Source organism: Onychomys torridus, chromosome X (genome assembly GCF_903995425.1).
Source record: "Onychomys torridus chromosome X, mOncTor1.1, whole genome shotgun sequence".
In the NCBI taxonomy this organism is placed as follows: domain Eukaryota; kingdom Metazoa; phylum Chordata; class Mammalia; order Rodentia; family Cricetidae; genus Onychomys; species Onychomys torridus.
The window spans coordinates 130,182,015-130,189,938 of record NC_050466.1 but is presented as its reverse complement, the minus strand read 5'-3'; positions in this window follow the sequence as shown (position 1 = coordinate 130,189,938).

Sequence of the window (7,924 nt, the reverse complement as noted above, 5' to 3'; positions counted from 1 at the left end):
GGGCAAGGTTCCTTCTGTTTCTATTTTGTGGGAGAATTTGAGGAGTACCTATGTTAACTCTTCTTTGAAATTCTGGTAGAATTTTGCACTAAAACTATCTAGCCTTGTGATTTTTTGGGGAGACTTTTAATGACCCTGTCTATTTCACTGGTGGTTATAGGTCCGTTTAAATTGCTTATCTGACCTTCATTTAGCTTTGGTAAGTGGTACCTATTGAGAAAATTATTCAATTCTTTTCAGTTTTTCTATTTGGTGGGGTACAGGTTTTTAAAGTGTGTCTTTATGATTCTCTAGATTTCCTCAGTGTCTGTTGTTCTATCCCCCTTTGATTTCTGATTTTGTTAATTTTGGATATTCTCTCTCCTCTTTAGTGAATTTGGATAAGGGCTTGTCAATCTTGTTGATTTTCTCAAAGAAGCAACTCTTCGTTTCATTGATTCTTTGTATTGTCTCTTTGTTTCTATGTTATTGGTTTCAGCCCTCAGTTTGTCTATTTCTTGCCATCTACTCCTCTTGCATGTGCATACTTTCTTTTTTCATTCTAGAGCTTTCAGGCATTGCTAGTATGATATCTCTCCATTTTTTAAATGTAAGCACATATTGCTATGAACTTGCCTCTTGACACTGCTTTCATAAGTTTGGGTATGCTGTGTATTCGTTTTCATAAAATTCTAGGAAGTATCTCTTATGTCTTGACTCATTTTTCATTCAGTAGTGAGTTGTTCAGTTTCCAGGAGTTTGTAATGTTTCTGTTGTCATTGATATCCAGCTTTAATGCATGGTGGTTAGATATGATCCAGGGTGTTTGTATTAGTTGGGTTTCTATTGCTGTGAAGAGACACCATGGTCACTATTCTAAAAGAAAACATTTCATTGAGGTGGCTCATTTACCGTTTGAGAGGTTCACTCCATTAGCATCATGATAATGGTGGTGTGCAGGTAGACATGGTGCTGGAGCTGAGAGTCCTATATCTTGCAGGCAACAGGAAATGGTCTGCGACACTGGGCAGTATCTTGAGCATATATGAGACCTCAATGCCTGCCCCCATAGAGGAACACTTCCTCAAAAAGACCACACCTATTCCTCAAGGCCACACCTCCAAATAGTGCCACTCCCTTTGCGGGCCATTTTCTTTCAAACTACCACAGTATTGTTTCAATTTTCTTGTATCTGTTCAGACCACATATGTGGTCAGTTTTAGAGAAAGCTCTATAAGGTGCTGAGAAGAAGTTATGTTCTTTTGTGTTTGGGGAAATGTTCTGTAAAAATCTGTTAGTTCCATTTGGTTTATAATGTCAATTAGCTCCAGCAGTTCTCTCTTTAGTTTTTGTCTGGATGTCCTGTTTTGGGGAGAGTAGGGTATTGAAGTCTCCCACTATCAATCAATGTGTGAGGGTCAATATGTGATTTAACCTGTAGTAGTGTTTTTTTTTTTTACAAACTTAGGGGCATTTGTTTTTGGGGCATAGATGTTAAAAACTGAAATGTCCTCTGACTTAGGCCAACTCCCCTACATGAAATCGATACCTCACACTGCTTGGGTCACCAAGAGCCAGAGACTAGATAGCCCAGAGACCTAGAGTAAAATCCAATACTACCAGACTTAAAAAAAAATAGTGATAAAATGACTCCTAATGATGTTCTGCTGCACTCACAGACCAGTGCCTTATTTAGGCATCATCATGCAGCAGATGGGAAAAGATACAGTGCCCCAGACATCTCTCTCTCTCTCTCTCTCTCTCTCTCTCTCTCTCTCTCTCTCTCTCTCACACACACACACACACACACACACACAGGGGGCGGGAGAAAGAGACCTTGGAACACACAGCTCTAAATGGGATGTCTCCATCAAGTCCCTCCTCTCAGAGCTCAGAAGTCCTCAGGGAAGTAAAGGCAGAAAGAGTGAAAGAGCCAGAGGGGATGGAGGACCCCAGGAGAACAAGACCTCTGGATCAACTGAGCAAAGCTCACATGAACTCACAGAGACTGAAGCAGCATGCACAGGTCTGCACAGGTCCTCTGTGTGTATATATTACAGCTTCCAGTTTACTGTTTTATGGGACTCCTGAGTGTGTGAACTCATGGGTCTATAATTCTTTTGCCTTTTCTTGGGCTTTTTTCCCCTTCTGTTTGTTTGCCTTGTTAAATTTTGTTTTGTTTTGTTTTTCTCTGTAGCTTTGGAGCCTGTCCTGGACTAGCTCTGTAGACCAATCTGGCCTCAAACTCACAGAGATCCACCTGCCTCTGTCTCCCGAGTGCTGGGATTACAGGCGTGCGCCACCACCGCTGGCTGTCTTGTTGAATTTTAATGTGATGGTTTTGTTTTATGTTTTATTTGGTTGTGTTTTGTTATCTTGTAGAAGCCTGCTTTTTTCTAAGGAGACAGAAAGGGAGTGGATCCAGATGGGAGTGGAGGTGGGGAGGAGCTGGGAGGAGCGGAGACAGGAGAAACTGCAATCAGGATATATTGTATGAGAAAAGAATCTATTTTCTTTTTTATGATAATTTATGTTTAATTAGATCAAGTGATGGCATGAGCTAAAAGTGGTTCATCTACTTTATGTTCTACAAGGTATTTCTCCCTTAATAAGCATCAAGAATCCTCCAACACACTTCAATAAAGATGAAAAACAAAAAAGAATTGCAGTGTCCTCTTGGAGGAGTTTTCCTTTGATGAGTATGTAGTGTCCTTCCCCATCTCTTCTGATTAGTTTTGGTTTGAGGTCTATTTTGTCAGATAGCAAAATGGCTACACCAGCTTGTTTCTTAGGTCAATTTCCTTGGAATATTTTTCCATCCTTTTACCCTGTGGTGATGTCTACCCTTGATGTTAAGTTATGTTTCTTGGTTCCAGCAGAAGGATGGATCCTGTTTTCAAATACATTCTGGTAGTCTGAGTCTTTTTACTGGGGAATTGAGATCATTGGCATTGAGAGATACCAATGACTAATGGTTGTTGATTCCTGTTATTTTGTTGGTGGTGGTGGTAGTATTAGTGGTGGTGGTGGTGGTGGTGGTGGTGGTGGTGGTGGTGGTGGTGGTGTGTGTGTGTGTGTGTGTATGTGTGTGTGTGTGTGTGTGTGTGTGTGTGTGAGATGTGCTTCTCTTCTTTTGACTTTGCTGATCTTGGATTATTTCCTGTATTTTCTTAGGTATAGAAACTCCTTTAGGTTGGAGTTTTCCTAATACCCTCTGTAGGGCTGGATTTGTAGATGGATATTGCTTAAAATTGGTGCATCACTGAATGTCTATTTTCTCTATCTATAGTGTTTGAAGGTTTTGCTAGGTGTAGTAGTCTGGGCTGGCATCTGTGGTTTCTTAGAGTCTGTAGCACATCTGTCCTGGCCCTTCTGCGTTGAGAAGTTGGGTGTAATTCTAATAGCTCTGCCTTTATATACTACTTAGTCTTTTTCCCTTTGCAGCTTTTAATATTGTTTCTTTGTTCTGTACATTTAGTGCTTTGATTGTTATGGCCTGGAGGGAGGGACTTTCTTTTCTGCTCCAATCTATTTGGTATTCTGTATACTTCTTGTACCTTAATAGGCTTCTCCCCCTTTAGGTTCGGGAGATTTTCTTCTATGATTTTGTTGAAAACATTTTGTGTGCCTTTGACCTGGGTTTCTTCTCCTTCCACTATTCCCATTATTTTTAGGTTTGGTCTTTTCATAGTGTCTTGGATTTCCTGGGTGTTTTGTGCCAGAATTTTTTTTAGATTTAACATTTTCTTTGATGTAGATACCCATTTCTTCTATTGTTTCTTCAATGTGTGAGATTCTGTTGGTGAAGCTTGCCTCTATGGTTCCTGTTTGAATACCTAAAGCTTTCATTTTCAGAATTCCCTCAGTTTGGGTTTCCATTATTGATTCTATTTCCACTTTGATCCTAAATGTTTTTATTCATTTCCTGCCACTGTTTTTGTTTGTGTTTTCATAGATTTCTTTTTTTGTTGTTTTGTTTGTTCGAGATGGGGTTTCTCTGTGTAGCCTTGGAATCTGTCCTGAATCTCACTCTGTAGACCAGGCTGGCCTCGAACTCACAGAGATCCACCTGCCTCTGCCTCCTGGGTGCTGAGATTAAAGGTGTGCGCCATCGCCACCAGCTCATTGATTTCTTCAAGGGATTTGTCCACTCCTTCTTTAAGACCTCTATCATATGCGTAAAGGCTGTTTTCAGGTCTTTTACTTGTGCTCCAACTATGTTGGAATTCTCTGCTGTGGTAGGTTACTGGCTGTAATGGAGACATATTATCCTGGATGTTGTTGATTGTGTTTTTATTCTGGGTCTAGGCATCTGGGATTAGGAAGATTTTTAATTCTAGGTGCTGATATCTGGTCTTGTCCTTGTTTGGTAGGTATCTTATTCTGTGGTTTCTGTTCCCTCTCTAGTTCTTAGGAAGAGTGTGGTCACTCTGTGTTGCCTGGTAGGAAAACCTGGTGTCCTGATAGGTGTTGGCACTGGATGTTCCAGATAAAATGTGTTTCTGGGTTAGGACCTAAAACTTAGGAATGGGCGTCAGCTGAGGTGGCATAGGGGCTTCTGAGGAGTGAGGAAAGCAGGGGGGGGGGGCGTTCCACCAGGATCTGTTTGGTTAGTCCCCTGGGAATGAGGGCACAGAGTGTGAAGAGGCTACAGCAGGAGGTCTGCTACAGAGCTGGGGATGAAACTGGGGGATTGGATTTGAAGACATGGAAAAGAGAAGATCTGCAGTCAGCCTACCTGCTTCCATGGTCAGAGTGGCCTGTGGGTTCCCAGGGACTGCCTGCTGGAGTTGGGGGCTGGGATCAAGCAATGAGTGGGGGGAAGGAAGGTTGGAGGGGGGAAGATCTGTATGATCACCTGGAGATAGGTACAGGAGAGGGGAGGCTGCCACAGGTGTTCTCCTGCAGATCTGGGGATGAGACTGGGGTACTGGACTTGGAGGAGCAGAGAGAGAGGTGAAGGTGTACAGTTAGTTTGCATATTTTCCTGACCAGAGCGCATCTCTTAGTTTTTAACATTTCTACATCTGTGTATCTGTGCTGTAGTGTCGTTGTCACAGTATCTGTAAAGACCAGTTCTATAGAACGCTATGTCTGTATGCACAGCACATATGCCAGTTTTCTTGTGACTTACTGACAGTTTACCTTGGCAAATGAGTATCCCAGGGTCTACTTTTTCCAATGTATCCTTGTGTCTCAGAGGTATCTTATAGCTCCTGTCTATACACCTCAGCATTTATTTCTCCTAGTGTTAGTACTTTGTTTTGTCTCTGAGATTAGTTTTCCATATGCTTCATTTTTTTGTGCCAGTTCTTTGTGTTCTAGTATCTCGGGTTCTGTGTGTTCTTTTGTGTACATATACCAGTGTCTCTGTGTACCAGCATTTGGTATTATCTATTGCCTCTGTATTTCTGTGTATCTGATACCTGTCATAGAGCTTTTGTGTGTGTTAAATATTTATTCATGCCAGTGTGTCTGTGTGTTTTAGTGGCTATGTATGTTTTCCTTTGTCTGTATGAATCATAATATTTGTATGACAAGCACTTGAATTTTCTCTACATAATTCAGTTTCCCAAGATTTATGTATACCAAGGTTTCTGTCCTGGTGTCTATGGTTTCTATGGTATGCTGTGATCTATAATCTGTATGTCCTTGGTTGTCAGTAAGTCTATGAGTGTCTGTTTCCAACTCTTAATACTTCTCTATGCCTTAAATTCTATCAGTCTCTGTGTTGTAGCACCAACATAGGCCTATCTCTGGGTATCACTATGACACTATATTCTTTACTTCTGACCTTGTCTCCATATGCCCTGGCTGTATGTTTAAATGCTTTTGCATCCTTACCCTTGAATGTCCCTGAGATTTAGCATGTCCCAAGCTTCTTTTCTAGTAACTGTGTCTTCCTCTCTCTGGGTGCCCACAAAGCTCTATGTCTCACTGCCTGCTTACCTAGTGAGTTGCTATTGTTTGAGTGTGTGTGTGTGTGTGTGTGTGTGTGTGTGTGTGTGTGTATGTGTATGTGTGTGTCCCTTTTCTGTGTAGCACTTAGTTTTTGTGTATTCCTGATTATCCATCAGTGATTCTTTACATTTCCCAATTTTTGTATATTCACAATTCTTCATATGTCTTTGAATCCTTGTGCATCCCTGAGTCTGGATATGCACAACCTTTACATGGCTTGAGTGTGTTTGCATGCTACCTACTGGCTTCACAAAGTGACTGGGTACCCAGCAGCCTCTGTATTCCACTTTCAATTTGTTATTATTTCTGTTTGAGCCCAACTCTTTGCATATACTGGACACTATGTGATCCAGCACGTGTCCCTGCATTCTTGTGTCTGTGTGTCCCTGAGTTCCTTTGTTCTGGTGTCCACATGCTCATGCTCTGTATATGCTGCCTTCCATGTGCCCAATATCAAAGAGTCCCCAAGTCTGTGCATCTCCAGAACTTCTTCTCTCAGGTCTAAATCTCTGTGCTTTGCTAGTTCCCTTCTCTGTCTGTCTCTCCTACATTTTGTCAGTGTCACTGTGTGACTACTTATAGTACTATTTAAGTAGTATAAGTACTTATAGTACTGAACCTGTGCTCTCTTAGTCCCCGAGTCTTTGTTGTGGGTCCCACATGAGAGTATTCCTGTTTCTGTGAATTTATTTGTCTGAGTATTTCTCTGCATCTCTTTCATTCTGTCTCATTGTCCTCTGTTCCATGTCTTTGCCTCCCTATTTTGTCTAGGGTCTGGAGCCATGCTTTTGAACAATAACCTACTACCTTTATGTCCTTAGGTTGAAGTCACTGTTCTTATCCCTTCATTCGTAGTCTTGGTTTGTTGCCTGCTATAGGTGTCCTCAGGTTTATCCTGATTCAATGTCCTCACATCCCTACCCTTCTCACCATCCTCTGCCTCCTGACCTATATTTTGTGTCTAGTTTTCTTTCTTTTTATCTCCACCTTTCCAGGCATATCTATCTATTTCTGTTTCCAAATTGACCCTGTGTTCACATGACTAGATTTGTGGGTTCACATTCCTGCCTACTACTTCTCTGTCTCTGAGTTTGCTGTTTGTGCATCGCAGTGCCCCATGGTACCTGTGTTGGTACCTGCCTAAGCTAATGTCTGTGCTGTCTGGCCTGATGGCGATCTCTTTGCTGTAGTTTTCATTGTTCAGGGGTTTTCTTTCTTTGTTTCTAGATCTTGGAGTATGTGGATCTCTGATGTTGACTCTTCTTCTGCAGGTGCTGATATCACTGAGTCTTTATTTCCACACCTCACATGTCTCTCTCTGGCTGTGTGTCTCTGGATTATCATTTCCTCCCCACCTATGTCTGCAAATCAGAATGTCAGTGTATTTCCATGTTTCTACTTTTTCTGACCTTGGCTAGTTTTTGAACTGTGATCCTGCCATTGTCTTCCTGGTTATCTTTGTATCTTTATGTCTCTGTGATCTTAATATCTTTGCTCCAGTCTGGATCTCTGTGTCTGTTAGTTTGTAATCTGTTATGTCTCGTTCTTCACATTTGGCATTGTGAATTTGGCCCGAAGTCATCTTTTATTTTTGTCTCTTTGCATTTCTGTGAAGGGACAGTAACTTAAAGTCACAGGAACACTCCAGTGAGAAAACATATGTTTCTGTCTCTGATACAGTCACTCTGGCACTCTGTCTTCTTTATGTCTTTGTGTCCATATATTCATGTTTTTCTTTCTATTGCTGTTGTTGTTGTTTGAGACATGTCCTTGTCATGTAGCTCAGGTTGGCCTCAAACTCACTATGTATCTCAGATTGGCCTTGAAATTAAAGCCACCTTCCTGCTTCAGCCTTCCAAACGCTGAGATTACAGGCACATGGACCCACACCCAGCTGTCCAAGTTTCATTGTTCTGAGTTCTCTATACTTTCTGCTGCTGTGTCTCCTCCGTCACTGTCCTTCCATATTCCTGTCTTTGTGGCT